This window comes from Amphibalanus amphitrite, unplaced genomic scaffold (assembly GCF_019059575.1).
Source record: "Amphibalanus amphitrite isolate SeventyFive unplaced genomic scaffold, NRLGWU_Aamphi_draft 000554F_arrow, whole genome shotgun sequence".
Classification (NCBI taxonomy): Eukaryota; Metazoa; Arthropoda; class Thecostraca; order Balanomorpha; family Balanidae; genus Amphibalanus; species Amphibalanus amphitrite.
Window position 1 is genome coordinate 37,693 of NW_024882048.1, and position 23,650 is coordinate 61,342.

Sequence of the window (23,650 nt, forward strand, 5' to 3'; positions counted from 1 at the left end):
GTTTCCTGACCAGAATCGGTGACCGGAACGGTCGGCCGGGCGGACCGCGTGCTCGCACCGCAGCGCGTTACGAGTTCCGCGTCACAGTCACAGTACGCACAGAGCGTGCCATTATGCGTAATGATGGCATGCATAATGGCACACATAATGATGGCTTTTCTGTAAGAATCAGGATGTTTTGATTATAGTCGAGGCTGGTCCTGACATCTACTTTTATATCTATGTTACCTACATGCTGGCAGGCAATGGACGATGGACATTAGGCAATAAATATGCCCCAAAGTGCATCCATCCTAGGCAGCACATTGCAAATTGTTTTAAAGTGTAAGCGGCGAAGAGGATAGAGACGGCATGGTCCAATAGATAATATTTACATCGCCTCCATGATTCAGCCTTACCCTGACAATATCGCCCTGATTGTCCTCTCCCGTCAATGGCGGCGATTCTGTCCGTGTCGGCCGTTTCACAAACACAAAGGACACGCACCGAATAGATCAGAGCCAGCTGGACGTGGCCAGCACGAGGCTCCCAGGAGGCGCCGTGTGCGGGGGCCTCCCAGCCGACCGCAGCCGGGACGTGCGGCCGCCACCGGTCGCGGCACTCCGCCGCCATTGTTCGGGCCGTGAATCCTGTCCGGGTCTATCGGGCGAGGACCGGCGCACGCAGCCGCGAGACGCACCGTGTAGGCCTTTTCTCTCAGAGCGTGAAGACACGATTTCGCGGAACGCTTGGTCACATGACGTTGCGGCGGCTGCATCCTTTGTTGGTGCGTACCTATAAATTAATCTATGAGCGTATTAGTGGTTTTTATGTAGCCTGCGTGGTGGTTCTAAATGAAGCACGCTTAGCGATCCCAGTAATAGCCAACGTGATGGTAGTGCAATGACTTGCACCACAGTCTGCGACTCTGCACTGAGTCGTGTCAAATTAATTGGTTCACTGAATTCGCAGACATATATCACGGGGTCGTGAATAATTTGTTTGCTGTTCCAGTCACCCTTCTCGTCTTACCTAAATAAGGGAATGGATCACTTGCATACCTGATATCACTAATGTTGACTTCAGCCGAGCATTTTCAATTGGGTAGGTACGGTCATCAGCGACTACTCAGCACAACACACATGGAGCCGCTCATCTCAATCAGTCGGTTCCACGTAATCACCCAATACCTACCACCCCGCAATGGAAATCAGTTCGGCATACCCTAACCCCAATTCCACGAAGAGCAGCGGAGGTTACCAGAAGTCGTCGGCCAAAGTGGGACACAATTCCGCCGGAGGCGCGACGTCCGTCTGTCCTCCGCGGCGGACAGGCCGCCGCCACGCACCCGGCGGATTAGAAATGGAACACGCCCCGTCGCGTTCCTTCCAGTTCGGCTCACGTACTCAGTGCTCACGTGTATGTACCATAGGGTTAAGTTAACATGGAAAACAGCAAAAAATGGTGATACGGCGAGAATCGGCCTGGGGTGCTCACTTCCCGGGACATGGGGTCATGGGTATATACTAGTGATGTCAATTACGGAAAATCGGAATACCGATACCAAACCAAATACGAACCAAAACCTTGGGGAACTACCGAAACCAAACCAACTTGGGAACATGAGGGAAATACCAACTTTTTACCGATTTCTTAGCCTCTTATACATAAATGAGGGCTCATGATACCAACAAAATACCATTAGGATTGAAATACCAAATGCCAAGTTGGTATCGGTTACCAAAAAGTTGGTATCCGATTGACATCTCTAGTATATACCTATAACTCGGCGACATATCAGTGGGTCTCAGCAGTACGCGGTTGCCACCGACGGATAGACGATAGAGGACAGACGGAGCTAGCGAATCAATGTGGCAAATGGCACAGTGCCACAAGCAAACCATTACCAATAATTTCTTTTGCGAAGAAAGCAGAATGTACTTATACCTATATATGTACTTATATCAATATCCATGTATCCTATACCTATGGTATATGGAGCACCTGTATGCCGCTAAGGGCGCTAAGGTTGACTTCTGCCGATCATTTCCAATTAGAAGTAATCAGTACCTTTTCAGTAGGTTCCAGACAGCCAGCCTGCACAACACACATGAGCCGCTGCACTGGCCCCGCTCTTTACATGTTTTCACCCAATTACCTACCACCTCGCTATTAAAACCAGTTCGGCGTATATACCTACCAAGCCAGATTCCACGAAGAGAATGAGGGTTTGTTAGAAATCGGCGGCCGAAGTGAACGCGACCTGAACCGCCGGGGGCGTGGCGTCGGCCTGTCCTCCGCGACACCCTCCCCTCCCCTCCCCTGCCCTCCGTCAGGCGTCAGGTGACCGTGGAGGAAGACGACCGCGAGCAGACAGTCGCCGCGCCAGTGAGCGCGCAGCGCCGGCCGGGAGTGGGCTTCGTGAGGCGTCTCTCCGCGGTGTGCACGTGCGCGTGTGCTCTGTACTTACTGCTCGGAAAGTCTGGTGTTCCGTGCTCTGTCTTGGTGTTCCCGGTCAGTGTGTTAGTGTGTTGTACCTATCGACAGCAGAACTCCCGTGTCGGAACACCTCAACTCGCGGGAGCTACAGGGGAAGGTCTGCCGAGAAACCCCGTAGACATCTGGGTAAGTCAAAATGTTTACCATATAATGAACGCGTGACACAACTTTTCACTCTGCTAAGTTATCGGATAAGGACGCCAGGAACCGATAGTCGGAAAACAAACAATTTGAATAATTTATTATGTGCACTGAAAACTGGTGAAGAATTCCTAGCTGTTGAGACTGAGACGGGCGTTTCTTTTTTAATGCCTTTTTGACACAAATCAAAACCAAATGCATGAGTGGTGTCAATCATGTCAAAAATGCAACGCTGCCCAATATTGTGTGATTGTTTCACGTTGGCCAAGTCAAAGACTCTGACAGTGGTTATACGACCAAACCTTTATCAGTGTAAAGATGGTACGACTACTTGTAGACTGTACCTACGATGTATAAGTGTATGTATAATCAGCCTTACAGGATGGGTTGGGTCGCGGCTTGTCGGCAGTCGAGCAGCCCAGTACTCCTGTCGATTCGTTTATCGACAGTCTTGTGGAGGTTTCCGTGGCGTATCGCCTGCTTTGGATAATAGCATTAAAATCACTGTAGTCTGGCAAACCTAAGAAAGGATGGATTTAAAGTTCTGCGGCCGTTGATGCATGTGCACCTACATGTGAGAACATATTTTCTGTCACAATTTTTCACACAAATTTCTCCGAACCACACGTATTCACCGGACGACGACCAAACCTTCACCGGACGCAGACACGGACGCAGTGAACCAGTACTTCGCCAGTATTGGGACCGCCACGGCCCGACAGGTGGACTCCGCGGGGCCCGAGCTGGCGGTGCGGCTGCCGCGCGTTTCCACCGGCCGTTTCCAGTTCACTGAAAAAAAAGTTCACAAAGGTTTTCCTTGCTTTGGCTTTGCCAAAATCAAGACAAACGCAGAACGTATACAAGCCTAAGTCACAGCCAGTGCATGAGAAGATCGTAGTTAGTTTTTACTTTGCTTCTGGATTTCGTCCATTTTGTAGTGCAGTAGTGCCGGGTTTGTTTTCGGATACTTGCTAATGACTTCGTAAAGCAGCATTATTCAAGCATTCATTATGACCTCATTGCACGTGCAGTTCTGGCAGCTACCTTCGTCATACGGCGGCCGCGCGACTAGCGTCTCCCGTCAGTTCTGGAATTGAATTCCCCGCCGACGTGCGCGTGCGCAATATCCGCCATCGTCGTTTTTTGTCCTTTCGCTTCGCGGTCGCCGTGCGAGGTGCACGTGGGTTGGTGAGCAGGCTGGCGTTTGGCAATTTATAAGATATACACGGATATCCGAGGCTGCGAGACCGGTGGGAGAACAACTATCAAGGTACGTTCGCTTCATTGCCCGCCCATCATGCGTAATCTGAAGTGACCTGTCTTTGAGGCCCCGATACACTGCCGGATTCAGCCACGAATTTGTCGCCGAGGCCCGAATCACATCGCAGCAAAATTCGGTGATAAGATCGCCATGCCTCCCCTTAGCTTCGTCTCATCCTCCGCCCCCTTTCAGCAACCAGCGTCCCCCTTTCTCGTTCTCCTCTCTGTCTCCCTTCTCTATCTCCGTCTCCATCTCCATCTCCACCAGCGTCTTTGTCTTCATCACCGTCCTTGTATCCGTCTCTCTCTCTCTCTCTCTCTCTCTCTCTCTCTCTCTCTCTCTCTCTCTCTCTCTCTCTCTCTCTCTCTCTCTCTCTCTCTCTCTCTCTCTCTCTCTCTCTCTCTCTCTCTCTCTCTCTCTCTCTCTCTCTCTCTCTCTCTCTCTCTCTCTCTCTCTCTCTCTCTCTCTCTCTCTCTCTCTCTCTCTCTCTCTCTCTCTCTCTCTCTCTCTCTCTCTCTCTCTCTCTCTCTCTCTCTCTCTCTCTCTGTCTCTCTCTCTCTCTCTCTGTCTCTCTCTCTCTCTCTCTCTGTCTCTCTCTCTCTCTGTCTCTCTGTCTCTCTCTCTGTCTCTCTCTCTCTCTCTCTGTCTCTCTCTCTCTCTCTCTCTCTCTGTCTCTCTCTCTCTCTCTCTCTCTCTCTCTCTCTCTCTCTCTCTCTCTCTTCTCTTTCTTTTATTTAGTTGTGATTTAACTGTCCTGTCTGTGTTCTTGAATTTGTGACAGTAGTCCCTACAATCTACATGTTTCCCCAATTCCATGTCACATTTGCTACATCATAAATGAATTTACATATATGCATAGGCGGAGGAACGGGGAGGGCACCGGGGCACCGTGCCCCCTTTGATATTGGCATTTTAACCCGCGCACCGACGGGGGTCTGCGCCAACTTCGCACCGACGGGGGGGGGGGGCGGATGACCGCCCCCCCTGAGATCTCGAGAACGAAGCAAGATAGCGACAAGCGGTAAACGGCATCGGATACGCACGGCCAAGATCTACAATTTTTACTAAGGTCATTTTCAGGTCAGGTCAAAGATGACGTCACAGGGGTCGAAAAAGTCAAAATGGCGGCGCTAGATATGGAGAGAGTTTTTCTCGAATAACTTTCGAAGTAGTCAAGATAGGAACAAACTAAGGGCATCATCGTGATCCTCTCGTCAATCCGCATCGAATGATATATATGTTGACCTCGAAAGGTCAAGGTCAAAGGTTGACCTCAGGTCACGTGACCTCGAGGTCATCAGGTATACCTTTCGATGCGTCTTGACGAGCTGAACACAATGAGACCATCCACGCGTCTGTATCTTGTTCCTGTACGGAGTTATTGGCCAAAAACCTTTGGTGACCTTTGATGACGTCACATGATCTCACAGCTGCCCAACAGCAAAACAGACCTCAAGGTAGTGAAGGTTGATCGTATATGAAGTCATGTATGGTATATGGGGCCATTCCGACCCGTTTTAGTGGTAAAAACAGGGAGTTGATTTTCCCCCCATTGACTTATAATGGGGAGGTCGCGAAATTGACCTGACCTTAGGTCACCGATATCAAAATTCCGAGAGATACAAATTGTAGCTACTAATGACCTAATAATATCCTGCGACTTTCAAAGGCCTCCGACATCTACTGTAGCTCTGGCACGGTGACAAAGTTGCAAAAAAGTGACTTGAGGTTGGGTCATTCAAAGTGACCTGGTGACCTGACCTTAAAAGGTAGGAGGTTCAAACTTGCACACCATGTGTAAAATTGATGAGGTTATAGTCATACCAAATTTCGCGGCGCTACGCGCCGCGGTTTTCCCGCTATTCGCGAAAAACCTCAGGGGGGGGGGGGGGCGGATATCCGCCCCCCTCCCGTCGGTGCGAGGGTTAACATCAGCCCTATGGGCGTTGCATGGAAAGAATGGGCCAAAGTCGGCAATGCCCCCCCCCCTTAATTGAAGGTATTCCGCCGCTACTGCATATACGAGACTGCGTGGCCATCTTTCTTCTGTCAAAATCCTGAGCAAAGTCCTGGCTACGTGTCTGGACATGGGGCACTCCACCGCTCCCCGTCCCGTGCCTTCCATGCCCGCCCCGGCCGTCCCACGTGCCCTTTCCATTCGCAGTTTTCCCTAAACATGTTTAATGCATGCCTCTTTTCAGATAACGTCCCGAAGCCCATCGCCTGGACACTGGGCGACGCCCTGGATATTCCTCAACGATGGCGAGGGTCCTGGTGCTGTGGTGGCCGGCGGCACTGTCTTCATCGATGGAGTAGAGCCTATGAGGTGGCGGAAGTGACAGCGAGGGACACTCTCCTCGTATGGGCCGCGGCCCTCTTCGCCTGCTCTCTCAAATACCCCACGGGCTCTCGGTCCACCTGGCGCTATCTGTCGTATCATGTCTTGGGCGTCGAAGACGAGGCGCCCAAAGCCAGAGTCAGGCAGCGCTTCCATGGTGAAGTCATGAAGCACATGCTGTTTCTCGCCGTGAGCGTGGCCCTGAAGGGTGGCGCCGGTGCCGGCGGCCCGGCAAAGTACGGGTAGCCGCCGGCGTGGCGTTGTTTGCAGCTAGTCCAGAGACCGCATTTTTTTTCTTCTGGCATAGAGCCAGACCGCGTAACATGGAAGGCATGATGCATGGAAAACTGGTGTGAAAATATTTCCTGTCATTCGTGTGTAATGAGTTCATGGAAAATTACGCCCGGAAATGTTATTTAGCGTTTTTTTTTAAATAAATTATCTGGAAATCAAACATTATCTTTTTTAAGCTTTGGTCGAGAGGCGCAACGGAATATCGTACCTATGTGAAGTGGGTGGGAGGGGGGGGGGTGAGGGAAGGGGGTTAGTACCAGGCTAGTGAATACCTGGTATTTGGGTTGGTAAGCTCGCTGTATTGACTTGGTACAGATATTGTACATCATAAGTATAAACCTTGCACAGACATGATAGTGGGTTAGTTGGAGAATGCGCAACTGTTAGTTGTACCTTTGGTGGCATTGCGAAGTGTATGCTAAGCATTGGTTATTCTTTTGTTTTCCAGTTGTTTCCCTTTGGTTCCTGTAATGCCTAGCACTAGTATACGCTTTGTTGTCGCTTGGTTACTGAGTGCTCGCTGGTTGTGGGTTGGTTAAATGACAAATATTTTGGAACGCAAAGTTTTCCCTTGACATGACTTCGTTTATTAGGTCGTAGCTAGTCAATATTTTTTTCAGTGTTGGCACCAGTTACACCGGAACAACTGTCGCGTGTCGTTGGTAGGATGGCCAGCAGTACATCGTGTGGCGCTGACGGACTATGTATACGTTTTATCAAACAGTGTTTTGGCTCCAAGGTGTACCTTTGTTTTGAAGTGCTGAATTAACTATCAAGGTTGTTTGACGTTTGTTTTCGCCTCAATCCGAAACGAGGAAGACCCTCATCAAATTATTAGGTGAAAGCCAGCCTCAGGATGATCAAAATACTAGGGGTAGTTTTGTCATAGTAATCTGTGAAGGGTGAGGAACAAGCCGTAGCAATGCACTCGTCACTAAACCAGCCTGAGATAATTCGCCAGGTAGCTGCTGCGTTTCCCTACTTGCTGAATCATGTTAGCAACTTTCCATTTCCAGACACTTTTTACGGCAAATAAATTGTTGGGTTATTTGGAAGGTGAATGACAATTTTATTTCTATAAGTCAATACATTTGTATTTCCGATTGCCCTAAAACTTTTTTTTTAATCGTTTGCGGTAGGTTTTTATTGTTCGCAATAAAGTTGCGCACCTGTGAATCCTTCACTTAATGCGTTCCCGGCTTCCCGGCGCCAGTTGCGCTGTGCCGTGCCGCGTTCGGTCGGAGGTGCGCGCGTCTGTGCAGTGCGAGTGTTTATCACTGGGCAAACCTGTATCGTTTCCATTTGTGCAGTGTCTAGTTATGAAGAATTGCTTGCCGATATATGACCTGCAGTGATCGACGTTCTGATTCAATAACTTGCCATAAGCCATTATTCTCAACTAAATCGCGCAGAGACGTTTGCAAAGTTGTCGAGGGGGGGGGGGGAACAAGAGCGATTTTAAATGAATTGCTCTCCATGCAGTGCAATAGGACTTTGGTTTAATTTTTCAAAAGTTGTGGAGCCGCCCCCGGTGTCCGGCCTGGCCAACTCTCTCAAGAACCGACAGCTAACGGATCACTGAAGTTTCACTACGACGATTTCCGCCAAAGTTATGAAGAAAAGGCAAGTGCAAGAAGTACAAAACTTCTCTTGGTAATCAAAACTTAGGTTTGGCAAATTCCAAACCCTAAGTCACTACAACTGTGGATATAAATAAGCTGGTTATTGACGGCCAAGCTCTGGCCAATCTGAGGTTCAGACCTATCATCAAGTTCATGAGGCAGCTGCGGTTGGGCCAGGGGGGTTCGCTCCCGTGCCTTCAGCATTACGAAAAATGGCAACAACCCGTGAGCAGCATCAGCGCTCACGCACATGTTCAAGGAAAACAACGTGTAATGGACTGCTAACGACGGCCCTCTCCACCAATCAGCATTCGGCATCTCGAGCGCTGATTGGCTGGTAGCAAACGCGTCATATGTGGGTCTCATTTTTTGCTATCAGTGAACGCGTTGTTTAATACACAGTGGCCTATGGAGAATGGCACGCGGAATTGAAGGTCAGTGTTTTATTGCTTCTTACATGCGAATGGGGGTATTTGAGTGGCATTTGACACCATTTTCGAAATCTACAGTGAATTTCTGATCGACTCATGTATATATTTTTATGAATTTGACAGTACTAGTGCTACATAGTCGGTGTTTTATGTTGGTGTTGTTTCTCTCGACCTTTGTCTTGGACTTATATCATATCTTTTCTCGAAAATGCTTGCCATAACCAGGCCTAAACTGTATCTGTATAAAGGGATTATGTGTTGAATATGAGGAGAAAGTAGTTATGACCATTCTGCCTATCAAACTGCCAGGTGTGCTTGTAAGGTGATTGAAACTGCAGTACGGGTTGCAGATGTGGGTTTGACATTAGCATTGTTGTTGTAACCCCACTTGCTCTAATAAAATGGCAACATGGGGTTATGTACACACTATTGCACAGCCTGGTATCTAGCTGGTTGATATGTGGAGGATAATGAAAGCATAAAAGAATAGGAGCGTTGCGTCTTGTGACTTATGTCAAGTCATTTTAAATCAAATGATTGTGAATTGTGATTGTAACTTTTACTTCAATTATTATTGCAAGTTTTGACCTTTTTAATCATCAATTTTTATGTGTACCAATTTCATATGCCTCTGTAATGTCTGTGCGGCTTTGTGCAGTGTGCGTGTCTTGAAACAAACCAATCTATTTTGTACCTTTTTGTACTTCAACAAATGTATGTCAAAGGACAAAAATGTCATGTCTATTATCATTGACACTACTACAGCTAACTTTGCCTGTATTCCTATCTTTCAGAGGCATTCAATTCAATCTGCTTTCCAGTGCAGTACCAAGGAGGCTGCAACTGAAACTCGCACAAAGGCAATCAAGTGTCACTTCATCAGCCTACAGTAACAGCCCATCTGTAATCAACACTGTAAAAAAAACTTACAAGCCCCTCGTAGAGGAATTCTCAGCGCAAAAATAACATTGCAGGAGCGTGTAAATTTGGCTAATTTTAGGCTAGTTGCCGAGTAACAAGCTTGTTCGACAAGGCTGTGCCTCGTATGCATACGACCACCGTGCTCCACCTAGTTTGACAACACGCACGTAAATAGCGTGGGTAGTGCGTCTACTAGGTGTCATAATAGCCCCTGCCTGGTAAGGTAACTAGCCACTGCCTACTAATCCATACCCAGTAATTGTACTAGCCCCCAAGGCTAGTAGTGGTACTAGCTCAAGGCCAGTAGTGGCACTAGTTAACTAGTACCACTACTGGCCTTCGGGGTCGGGGGCACTGGTCGACGGAATTCCGTCGACGGAATTCCGTCAACCCAGTGCCCCCGACTCTCGACCGCCACCCGCAAGTAAACAGACTGAGTAGCGCTGCAGCACATTTATTCGGGCACGAGAACGAGAACGAGAACAATAACAACGCCAGGACAATAACTATAACTTTAACAGCAGCAACAACAACAACAACAACAACTAACTGAATAATTTGCAATCAGGTTTCTTAAATAACCACAATCAAACATTTGTGATTTTTCATTAGCTCTGCACCGGCGGCAGTCGCTGGGTGAAGGTAGGCCAGGACATATGTACATGGCCCCATTCTTTACCAGAGAAGTCTGTAATGGGTGAAAAAAACAATATTAACATTATTATTATCATAAGGCATACCAATCTGGAAAATAATTAAAATAAAGTTGAATAAAGTGATATATTCCTGCCACAAGCTAGCGTAAGTCCCAAACATATAGCTATTCTGACTTGGATAGACGATACCGGCGCACTTCTGCCAACGACGGGCAAAATTATGCGATACTATACATCTTCTAAGAAGCTCAACAACATAATAACTTTTGTTTACAAATGGACAACCTTTTTGTTGAGCACACAGCAAATGATACAAGATGCCTCACCTTCAATCAAGCCAAAGAGCAGTTGGGCAGACACACACAGTAATGGCGACGCAACACAAAATGGACGCCGGCTCCCGGATGCGGGGGGGGGGACTCCTTCTGAAAGCAGCCACAGACTCCTAGGTTGTAACATGCGACGAGGATAGCTATGAGTCACATCCTCATAGCCATCCGAAGCCGCTTACCACACAAGCTTACCAGCACGTTTACCAGCTGCAGGCGTTCGTGACAACAAGCGGGGTTGCACGCAAGGTTATCCGTTTAGTAGGTGCCAGCCGGGGCCTCGTCAGCTGAGCTAATAGCAAAATGACCTAATTGAGGGACACGCCAAAAACTGGCCGAGAACAAGCCAACGGCGGGTAACACTGTGAGGCTGTGCGTAGTTCATTAACATTGCGCAAAATTAGGTTCCTGAACATGCTCTCGCTCGTAGGCATTTGTTCCACAAAGGGCATTGTTAACGTGCATGGCTCTGACTACTAATGTCCATATATGTTGTAACGATGTGCAAGGGAGGCACTCGTAAAAAATGTCTAATTTCAAAATTAGCTAGTGAATTTTTTTTACAGTGAAGATATGGATGAAGGGGCATAGAAGAACAACCAGTTCAAACATGAAAAGATTGTATTTTGTTTTGGACTATTTCTTCACTTAGCATAACAGAACAGTACACTTGCTGCTTTTTATGTTTGCCCTGTGTGCAGTTTTGAATAATTTTAACCATGAGATGCTTTTGTCAACTATTCTCTTTACATAAGCTTCCTTTGTCATGCATGTGTAATTTTGAGTTTACATGCATAATGTAGGCACATTTCCCCTGGCTTCATAGAAGTTAAAACTACTTGCAAGCTTTGGTTATGGACATTGGTATTTGGTGCTATATATGATGCTTCAAATGTGTCCAGTAGTTGATGAAGGGAGAAGAGGAGTAGGACAGCTGATAGCTATTACCAAAAGTATGTGCTTGTCTACACTTCGGGCTGTTTTACTTCCTTGAGTTAAAAAACCCTCATCTTTTGTTTCTTTCCTGTGTGCCCATTGTTTCCATGGTGCTATACATAAACGTCAAGTTTGAAGTTGGTATCCAAGTGAGCAAAATGTGTATTATTTCAGTCCGTCTTGAATCATTCGTCTTGAATTATATCCCTAACTGACATCCTGTTATTTGTCCTGCAATGTCTGTGCCTGTGTCCGCCCTTACCTCCGGCTCCAGCCTCCAACCAGCCCTGCTGAGCTCTGTCGCCGGCGCGGTGTGTCGCAACGTGCTGTTTCTCCACTCCAGCCGACAGCTGCTAGGAATCGTCCTGTGCCATGCGCCATGCGACACAGCAATTGTAAGCTGCAGGTCACATTCGGACTGATTGGCTCCGCGTATGTGCATCCGGCCGGGAGCTAGTCGATATCAGGGACGTGGGTCGGACTGTTGTGGCGGCGTGTACTGTGCTGGTTGAAGTTGTATTTCTGTTAGTGAAAAGCATTAATACATAACCGTGGCCGCAGCCCAATGTTATTGTGGATTTCAGAGGGAGTGGCCAGCCAGGAGGGCCCCATGTGGGTATGGATCCAGTGTCCAGTGGGATTGGCTAAGATTTCCGGCGATTGATGAACGCTTCTATGATACACCTTTTTGCACTCAAAATAGGCATCTTTTCATTCAATTTCGGCGAATTGCATTCAATTTTAGCGATCTCTCATTTGCTTCGAATAGAGAGATCGCTAAAATTGAATGCAATTCGCCGAAATTGAATGAAAAGATGCCTATTTTGAGTGCAAAAAGGTGTAGTAAACCCGTAAACCTATTGAGTTATGAGGGGAGGTCACGTGACGGACCTGACCTTACTAAACTCTTGTGAAAACACGACACATACGAACGGTAAGAAACCGACAACTCTTCTTTCTGCCAAGTGTCATCTTTCTGTGGATTTCTTGGCACTGAGTGTTCAGAAATTGCGTTGTTTTTGGACTGTGCAGAGGCTCACGAGCGACAACATAGGTCAACAACCTGACCTACCTTAAATATGCGACTTGTACCATAAGATCCAGCTTGATCAAAAGATAGGACGTGTCAAATTTCATCTCTTTATCTCAAAAGAATTTTGAGCTATCGTAAAAACCGCCAGTGTGGCACCATATCGCCTCCGCGCGCGGTCGGAAGGTAAAAGTTCGCCGGCTCTAACTAAATAAATAGTCGTCGTATCGCAAATTCATTGACGGCGTTCGAAGCGTCGTTCAATTTACTTTCGAAACATATCCTAACATTACCATTTAACTGCCTAGCGGAATCACCAACAAGCAAAAGTTCCGCGCATCCCTCCTCATACAGTGTTAGCGGCGGCCGGCCGCCGGCCGCTGACCCACATTCGCGTCATCAGGGAATGCCGCAACTAATTTATTGTTTCCAACTTTTTTCCCGGAGCGTTCTACCTGGTTTATATAGCCTTGGGTTGGGCGGCTCACGGGCTCCACTGCATAGGCTCAGACAGGTACTCTACAAAATGTCTTCTGTGTTCTTAGGTTCAGATCTATCGACATGTGCATGCTTCTGATTCGATTGATAACTGTTAACGGGCGCTGGAAGTGAAAGGTTCGCTTGATATACGAAAGGTGCATTGCAAGAAAGCATATTATTTCAGAAATACACTTTCATTTTATCTTGAGCGTTTTTGGAATGGGCCGGATGAATTCGTCATCAAACTGGTAAGAGATTTCGTTTGAAGACCACCGATATTTAATAATATGATGGTCTTCAAACGAATTCGCTGGCAAATTCGATGACTGGATTGGGCGGCGTAGGATCTGCTGGTCATCTGACTATGGGTTGAGCAATACGTTAGTTTTGACCTAGTTTGAGCTTCATTCGTTAAGTAGGAACAAGACGATGCTTCTTTTGAGCATCGTCACTAAACAAGCCGCCCTCGTTTTGACATTGTTTTTCGTTATTATTGTTACTAGGTAGGTTGTTATCATACACAGCATTAACGAGGACCTGCTTCCAAAACAAGGCAGAAACGCTCCAGCTATTTTTGGGACGTGGTAAAAACCAACCGACACCTGGTAACTGTCATCTGACGAACACAAAACAAGCCAGGGGCTCGCACCGTGTGTCAAAAGTAGGATGCAAAACTAGTCTGTACCCCCGACATTTAGCGTTGAGAATCATTTGACGAGGGGCTAGTCAATATTTTTTACAGTGTATAGGGTATCATCACAATACCGGATCATAACGACCTGGATAGTTCTCAGCCTGTAAGCTAACTAAGCGTTAACTAGTCAAGTGGTAGGTACCGGAAGCATTGACAACCTGGTGACTGTTTCGAGACCCTTGTTTTGGCACATAGCTCGTCAATATTTTTTACAGTGTGCCGAACCCCATCGGCACCTATCAGGGGACATCGCTCGGACCGCTCTTGTACAGCATCTATGCTAACGATATGTCGCTATTCGTTGATGACGCGAGCATCGTGCAGTACGCGGACGACACTCAGGTTCTCGTGGGCGGGAGGCCCGGAGACATTGGCGCCCTGATCCGATCCATGGAACGAAATTTGTCACTGCTCTCGAACTGGTTTGGCAAAAATGGTATGAAAATCAACGCTCAGAAAACTCAGCTCATTGTTCTCGGCACTCGTCAAAATCTCCGGCAGCTTCCAACAGTCAACATCAACTTTATGGGCGCCACTGCATCTCCGGCTCTCCCGCGGTGCGGAATCTGGGTGTCGTATTTGACCAATGTATGTCGTTTGCCGCCCATACCGATGATGTCGTCCGGCGCTGCACAGGTATTTTAATCGGATTGAGTCACTCTAGACATATTTTACCGCATTCGACGCTCACCACCCTAGTCCAAAGTCTAGTCATTTCGCTCATCCGCTATTGTATCAGTGTGTACGGCTCCTGCAATACCAGTATAACGCCTTTTGGGGCGACTAACGGAGCGAGCGAGAGTGTGAGCCTTGCACGTGCGAAATTTCGAGGGGGTACCTCCAGCTGACTTGTGCACGGCACCCTACTAACCGGTCTCTAGCGATGTGCCAAATTTGAGCACAATCGGCCCAGCCGTTCTCGAGATCTGGAAGCGGCACCCTGCACGTGCGCACGTGCAAAATGGGTCCCAACTGACTTTTGCACGGCACCCTACTAACCGGTCCCTAACTGTGTACCAAATTTGAGCGCAATCGGTCGAGCCGTTCTCAAGATCTGAAAACGACCCCTGCACGTGCGCACGTGCAGCAGCACCCCAACTCTGGCACATGGATATGCAGTGCCTAGTGGGTGCCTACCTACATGCCAACTTTGAGCGCAATCGGCCAAGTAGTTACCGAGATATTGCAACAATTGCAAAACTGACACCTCTTCGTTTTGCACGTGGCACGTGCATAAGGGGTCAACCACATGCATCGGGAATAGTCCAATACTTGGTAGAAGGAATGAAGCTACCCTACAAAAATTACCGCATGTAAATCGGTCAAGTGGTTGCTGAGATATAAGCCTCGCAAAAGCGTCCGCACGGCCGGCCGGCCGGCCGGCCGCTCATACTCAGAAATTTCCGTTAACCCGCGCACCGACTTGCGCCAACTTAGTGCCGACGGGGGGGGGGGGGGGGGCGGATGACCGCCCCCCCCCCTGAGATCTCGAGAACGAAGCAAGATAGCGACAAGCGGTAAACGGCATCGGATACGCACGGACAAGGTCTACAATTTTTACAAAGGTCATTTTCAGGTCAGGTCAAAGATGACGTCACAAGGGTCGAAAAAGTCAAAATGGCGGCGCTAGATATGGAGAGGGTTTTTCTAGAATAACTTTCGAAGTAGTCAAGATAGGAACAAACTAAGGGCATCATCGTGATCCTCTCGTCAATCCGCATCGAATGATATATATGTTGACCTCGAAAGGTCAAGGTCAAAGGTTGACCTCAGGTCACGTGACCTCGAGGTCATCATGTATATCATTCGATGCGTCTTGACGAGCTGAACACAATGAGACCATCCGCGCGGCTGTATCTTGTTCCTGTAAGGAGTTATTGGCAAAAAACCTTTGGTGACCTTTGATGACGTCACATGACCTTACAGCTGCCCAACAGCAAAACAGACCTCAAGGTAGTGAAGGTTGATCGTATGTGAAGTCATGTATGGTATATGGGGCCATTCCGACCCGTTTTAGTGGTAAAAACAGGGAGTTGATTTTTCCCCCATTGACTTATAATGGGGAGGTCGCGAAATTGACCTGACCTTAGGTCACCGACATCAAAATTCCGAGATATACAAATTGTAGCTACTAATGACCTAATAACATCCTGCGACTTTCAAAGGCCTCCGACATCTACTGTAGCTCTGGCACGGTGACAAAGTTGCAAAAAAGTGACTTGAGGTTGGGTCATTCAAAGTGACCTGGTGACCTGACCTTAAAAGTTAGGAGGTTCAAACTTGCACACCATGTGTAAAATTGATGAGAGAATAGTCATACTAAATTTCGCGGCGCTACGCGCCGCGGTTTTCCCGCTATCCGCGAAAAACCTCAGGGGGGGCGGATATCCGCCCCCCCCCCGTCGGTGCGCGGGTTAATCTAAGTAAAGACTCCGCTCGCTTCGCTCGCTCCGTAACCACTCAGCTCGCACGTCTGCAAAAGCTGCTGAATTTCTCAGCCCGTGTGATATCGGGGCGTCGGAAGTTTGATCATGTTAGTGACGTCCTGCGTGACCTGGGATGGCTATCCGCGCGTAACATGTACTCATACCATGTGCTGACCCTATTGAAACGTATGCTGGTCACTGCGCAGCCCGAGTCAATCGCGAGTAGAATAGTGCATAGACGTGACGTACATCAGCGAGCCACAAGACAGATAGATATGCTACATGTGCCCAGAATCAAATCGGAGTCCGGGAGGAGACGATTCCTCTTTACCGCCGTGACAGCTTTTAATAGCCTACCACCGGCGATGTGTGACCTGAACCTGCGCGCGTTCAAGGCAGAGTTGCGCCGGCACTTGTTGCGACAACAGGCGGCCGACCGTTAGCAATACTTCATGACGACACGCAGGCCCATGTCGTCCCCTATCTCTCTGCGTGTCCACTAACACGAATGACGTCACGCATGTGGGCGGAGCTATGGGCGGAGCCTAACGCACGCGGCAGTCCAAGCCGCCATATTTGAATTTATATTTTAATAGAATCTTGCCGATATTTTGGGTGAAGTCAATTTATATGGATAGCTTGGTGACAGTTTAGCTATACGAATAAGAATTTATTATGAATGTGCGTATATTCAGCTTGGAATTGCAATTAAAGTTCCGCACCGCATAGATTCGATCTCGGGACCTTTGGAATACTGCGCGGGCACGCTAACCACTACACTACCGCGACCGCGCGGCGGCCGGCGGCAGGGAGGCTGCGGAGACATGGGGGGACATTTTACGCTTTTGTGAAAAAAGCAAAAGATTTAGCGAAAAACACGTAATAGATAACTTGCAGAAAATTGTCTGCTCTTTCAGATAAGATACTTAGGTTTGATATATTTTGTGCAGACTTCATTCTACAGTGCTTCGAAAATCGCTCATTTACATGGGGATTGAACGGGGCTTCGAGACTTGACTCCAAATGACGTCACGAGCTGACGTCACGAAAAGGTAGAATCGCCGGACGACCCTACCTGGTATATAGGGCCTTGGACGACACGTTTGTGAGAGAGTGACTGCGAACGAATGTCTGTCTGTGTGCGTGCGTGCGTGCGTATGTTTTTCTCACGACACCCATCATTTTATATTGCGACCCTGGTTCAGGAATAGCCATTTTTGTGGAATGAGCCAGCCCCCACCAAATCTTCATCTGGCATCGGCATTTTGCTACTGATGACGCCATTCCTAGCAACCGAGCGTCCCTAGCAACCGAAAGTGAAGACGTTGCACCTTCAACAAACGATCGTCAGCTAACTTCGTCAGCAACAAAGAAATGAAATTTATGAATGTTATGTTGTGAAAATAACTTGTGAGTTGTGATATTAATTAAATCCTGATAAAATCCATACTTATTAAAGCTTACGATACATCAAATTCGTAACGTGTGCAAAAATGTCTGACCCCAGGTCACTTATGGTCAGGTCACCAGCCACCAGGCAAAGTGAAGTGACCATGAATCTAAAAACTTTGTGATTCAGTCATTCCTACATTTAACATTCCAGTAGCTTGAAACTCAGGGTAGGTATTGCATGGGGGAATCAGTACCAACAATTTGTTTCTCTCAGAATTTGGATATCGGTGACTAAAGGTCAGTTCAATTTTGTGACCTCTCCATTATGCGTAAATCAAAGGGAACAAATTGAAATGCTTTTCTTTTGGCTTAAAACACCCTCAAACATCAAGGAACACAGGTGAACATGAAGACACTGAACCAAAAATGCTTCCTATGACCCGTTTATGCCCCTGAGGTCATATCAGGTCATGATACGTCTCCAACATTTTTTGACAATACATAACTTAAGATAGAAATATGCTAGAGAGCTGAAATGACCATAATATGTTCAGCTCAGCAATACAAATCGAATGGCATCCAACATGACCTTTTCTGTGACCTTGACCCGAGGTCAAATTCTTAACCCACGCGCTTATAAGGGGGGGGGTCGACCGGACCCGCGAATACCTAACTCGCGTAAAAAGTCGCCGATCGCGACAAAACTTTCAGTACCCTCGATGTAATTAATTTTAAATCTATCCTGAAAATCATGACCCTGGCCAAATTGACATTTGACCTGTAACCTATTCCTCGAGACCATGTTTGGCCGGAATCGCGATTCTGCGTATGTCAGCTAGTATCCGCGCGATTGCAGTGTTTTTGTGGTTTCAAACATTTAAACATGTGAAATGATATTGGTCCCATGCATTATTGTGGGTGTCAAGGTCCCCTGAAGGTCAGGTCAGGTTATTGACCTTTGATGACCTCGGTTCACTTTTTCGAGTTTTACATGTTTCTAGGCTAGTTTTTGGAGCTGATTTCGAATTTAGCAGTTCTTTCAACAGCTTCGAAGTAGTTTTGGTGCCTTCGTAACATGTAACGAAGCTGTCAGTGGCGGTTGACACCTACAATGAATACCCGGCTGGACCCCTGCTGGGTGACCTTCACCTGACCTGACCTGACCTGGCCTAAATGCATGAAGACATCATCTGTGATCAAAACTAACATGATATTCGTGATCAGCACCGCGAAAAACCTCTTAGCAACCACACTTTACGACGTTCTAACAGGTCCCGATTTCCCGACTTTTGGGTCATTGACCTGACCTGACATGTCAACCGATGAGCTAGGACCTTAAAATTGGGTATCATCGGCTTGCTCTCGTCACTGGCAACACGCTCTTTTTTATGCGAAGCTCTAGCTCAATCAGTGGCCAAACGGCGAGGGTTTAATTGACCTTTTCCGGTCAATTTTATCTGACCTTCACCACGTTGCCTCAAATTCGGAATTTTAGGGGCATAGGTACTTCTGATGCGCCACGGTGAAACTTTTCCAACGCCACCTGGCACGTGTCGCTACGATGCTTAGCTTCGGAAATATAAATATATCGTTCCGCACGTATGCGTAGCATGAAGTGTAATATCAAAAGGTTTTCACGTGCGAAGCATGTGGACCGTGCACCTCAGCACACCTATTCGTACAACGCCTTCAAGCGTTTGTTCATGTTGTGCCATTGTGCCGAGTTTTAGGTGCTTGGGTCAAAGTTTTCGGACGTCGGAGAATGCCTCATCAAAACATGTTTTTCGTCCCGAGCATGTGCAATATGTATCTCTCGGTGCCGATTATTCCATATGTCAGTGGTTTGGTACCGGGACATGTGACCTACAAATTTGGCACCTGGACCTCCCTTGGATTGGCTTAAAGCGTAGATAAAAGGTTTTTGTTCTCAATGTGTTTGTCGGCAAGTCATACGCGCCACGTGACAGCGAGTTACCCGGGACCTATACCATCACCTGCCTCCAGAAATGGCACGTCAAACGGCACCACCATCACCTCGATCCGAACATCCATTTAAAAATAATTACAAATTTATTTGCTTTACAACGTTTCACAGCACAGATTTTTGGCGCCGCTTTGTCGTCGCCGCTATCTTCCATGGGAGGTCCCTTCGAATTGCCAGTCCAGTTTATTTATACGTCTATGAATTTGTACCAAATTATCTGATTTAGTAGTATCGTAAAACATTTATTTTTCTTTTTATATCATCTGTTCCCAATTGAAAACAAGTCCATGGTGTCTTACTTTACATTTCCAACAATTATTTTCACAAAATCAGATACTTGGCAATGAATTGCCCTCCCTTCAAATTTAGTTTCAACTAGGCCTGTCTAGTGGGATACTAGAAAAAATATTCCAAGCACCAGTGACGTCACAATTTGTCCAACCTTATGTTCTAGTAATCTTGGAATGAGCCTACGATGTCAAATAAATAAATAAATAAGTATTTTTCACACAAATTTCTCCGAACCATATATTTCAAGTGACCAAAACACGTGCAAAGTGTTTCAGGCGCTTTAACTTCATTCTTTCTTAGGTTTGCCAGATTATTATGATTTTACGGCGGTCATATATATACCTACAAGTACAGACTACAGTCGGTACTCGGTAGAAAAGTCTGGGTAGCGACATATGTTTTAGGCTTTGGGTAATAGTATCTACCCTAATCCCTCACGTAAGGACCTTCGGAATGACATAGCTGGGCTACCTATTCTGATACGTGTATTGCAAAGGATAAAAGGCAAGGAAACTGCGACGCTGACCAGAAGGATATCCTCCTAACCGGTGATATTTCATGTCAGCATTGAAGGTGAATTGTTGAAATAGTATTTCACTTTAACATTGAAGACGGATCATTTACACATCATTCAACTTTTGCAAACCGATTTGGGCGGCCACGCATGTCAGTCCACGTGGTTACCTCTGATCTGATGAGTAAACCCCGACATCTCGCAGCCATGTGCGTCCGTCCCTACTCTGTTTTCCTGGCTTTCCTGGCTCATCGGCAATGATGGTTGAGGGAGACGTTCTCTCATCAAATTTTGTGTTATGGCGTAGGTATATGGACATACCTTTGTATGCTTGCACTTGTTTACAAGGAACGCGTTGAATTGGAGGCAGCAGTTGCCGACAATTTTTATTGTTTCATCATGCGCGCAAGACGCGGAACACGATTTTTATACGAACGGTAATTGATTAGGACAAATCACAGAAAGTGATGGACATACCAACACTTCTTACCTTAGGTACAGGTTTCAAGCCAAGGGCTCTAGCGACCAATTTTAGCTTAGATATGTACTACGCGAATATGCCCTAGCTGCCAGACCGACAGCTGTCATCTGCCAGGGCTACCCAGCTGCCAGACCCCGACCAGGTGCACCTCGTCCCATTCGTGCAGGGGCGAGGGTGAGGGTAGGTATTATCCGCATCCAAACTACTGGGTACTGGAACATTTATCTCGAGACCAATATTCCATGTAAATACATGTAAATACATGGAATATTGGTCTAACTATGTATGAACAGGTGTAGGTATATGTATACACCTGTAGTGTACACATACCTCAGTTGTATATGTGCCACCTTGGTGTGAAATAAACTTGTACCTATTATTATTTATTATTATTATGAATACATTGAACATCAATGATAACAATAACAAGTCAAATGTTTATTAACCCGTGCCCCGTTGGGCTCTGCCGAGCAACGCGCCCGGTTGGGGGGGGGGGCATTTTGGCCCCCCCCCTAAGATCTCGAGAACCACGCAACATAGCGACAAGCGGTAAACGGCGTTGGATAGCCCCAACAGGGAACTACCTTGTGACCCAATTTTATTGACCTAGGTCAAACCGATGACGTCACAGGTCAGGTCAAAGGTCCAATTTTCACCGTTTACAGGCACTTCAAGAAATGCGTTGTAAAATCGAGTAAAATGCATTTCATTGAAAATCATCGATGGGGAAATGTTCTTCAAACACATATTTTGCTATTTGAGGTCACTGATACCAGGTCAGGTCACAGAGGTCAGGTCACGGGGGGGTCACAATATGAAAGTGTCGTGTGATACATGTTTTATGGTCCATTTTACATGACAAATGCGATTATATGGGTCAGGCAGCCTTTGGGGCCAGCTTAGATCACGTTTTGGTCAAGGTCAGGTCAAGGTCATGTCAAGGTCAGGTCAAATTAGGTCAAATTTCAAAGTTAATATTTTTGCATAAAATGGGTATCGAATCGATGCAGCTCGTCACGGGGAGTTCAATGGTGGTCTTTGTTTTGCCGTACGTGGTCTAGAATTGCTCAAAATTGAGTTAAAAAATTTGACGTCATCATTTTTGAACAGTTTTTTCGCTATAACTTGGCTAAAAAACGAGATATCGATCTGAAATTTGGTATGTATATAGAAGAGCGCTGGGACTATCACATGTATTCCGGTTTTTTCGTAATTCGGAAAATTTTTGGATTTTTTCAAAGTTTTTCTAAAAAAATCTATTTTTTGAATTTTTTTTTGGTCAAAAACCAAAAATTTTGAAAATCCGAGATGGCAGTTTTGTAGCGCCGCGTTTTGTCTACTAGACCATATAAAGAACTTTGAAATTGCTTGATAACTGTAGATTTGGTGAGCGTTTCAAGATTGCATGTTTTTTGCTCATTTTTGCTCGAACATGACCTCAGTTTGACCTCAATAACTCCTGACCTAAGGTGACCTAAGACTTGAAATTTGGTGTGAAGGTGTCAAATTGATGCCCGGGAAGGTACTGAAAATTTGGCGGCGCTGCGCGCCGCCGTTTTCTTGCTATTCAGGAAAAACCACAGGGGGGGCCAAAATGGCCCCCCAACGGGTGAGGGTTAAAATACAAAAAAGCTTTCGGTATGTAAATACCTTGGTCACTGTGTTCGTTCAAGATGGAGGACCTCCGTTCCGTCTTGAACGAACACTGCGACCAAGGTATTTGCATAGCGAAAGCTGTACCTATGTATTTAAAAAAAAGAACATTTGACCTGTTGCTGTTATCATTTATCCTTACTGTCTTGGATATTGCACAGTGAACATTCATGCAGGTGCATTTTGAATGAGACCTCGCTAGTAATATGAGCTGCCAGAGCATATATGCAGATTCAGATTATGCTCACGTGTAAGCTTTTTCCATCTATAGCCCCGTTTCACATCTGATCTCGTCTACATTTGCATAACCTAACAGACGCTTGAGAAAACTGAATAGGTAAACGTAGTTAAATTTTAAAACGTTTAAACGGCAAAAAGGTAAACATTTTTCGCATGGTACTGCAAGGCTTTACAAGAAAATCAAAGCAATTACTAAATTGTTGCGTCAGCCGTCCGGTTTTCAAAGCCAGCAGAGGAGTTTCGCTGGTGAGCAGGCAGGTCGGCGCCGCCGGTTAGGTCGGTGATGTAGAGCTGGAACAGCACGATGGCGTACGTCAGGACGGTGGCAGCGAGGGCCAGCAGGGTGGACCGCTGCAGCCGGAACAGGCCCAGGTCGCCGAGCGCGGCCAGATCGCGGCCGACCGTCTCCCGGAACAGGCACAGCAGCTGGAACAGCTCGGGCCGCTGCCAGCGGGGCCGCAGCAGGAGGTCGCGCGACTCGCCGACTGCAGACAACACCATCTGCGACAGCTCGCACGGCAGCACGACCGCCACGGCCGCGCCCACAGCGTACCCCGCCATGGAGGCTGCTACACTGTGGATGGTTCCAACCAGAAACGAGCCGATGGCGAGCATGACCAGTGCGATCACCTGCAGCAGTCCAGAGAGCATGAACAGGATCAGCTCGGGGCACATGACATCAGTCAGTCGAGCGAAGGCCCGAGACAGGTCGTCCTGCAGGGTCCTCAGTGTGCCGAGCTCCGATCTTGTCGGGGGACGCTCTCCGTCCGCGACGGCCTTCAGTCGAGCATTGATGGCAGAAAAGCCAGCAGAAATTTGTACAGCTGCAAATGCCATCTTGAATGCAATCATGTAACCTGTGAAAAAGAAGATCCAGAGAGCCAAACCAGAGCAACGTGCCATCAAACATTGGGCCGAGAAGTCATTCTCGCATAATGCGTCACCGGCAATGAAAGGGGATGCCATGAAACACGTCACTCCAAGTTCAGCGAGAACAGCAAGCAGGATCAGGCTCAACTTCCTGTGTAACTTTTTGGAGAACTCTTTGCCTTCTTGCA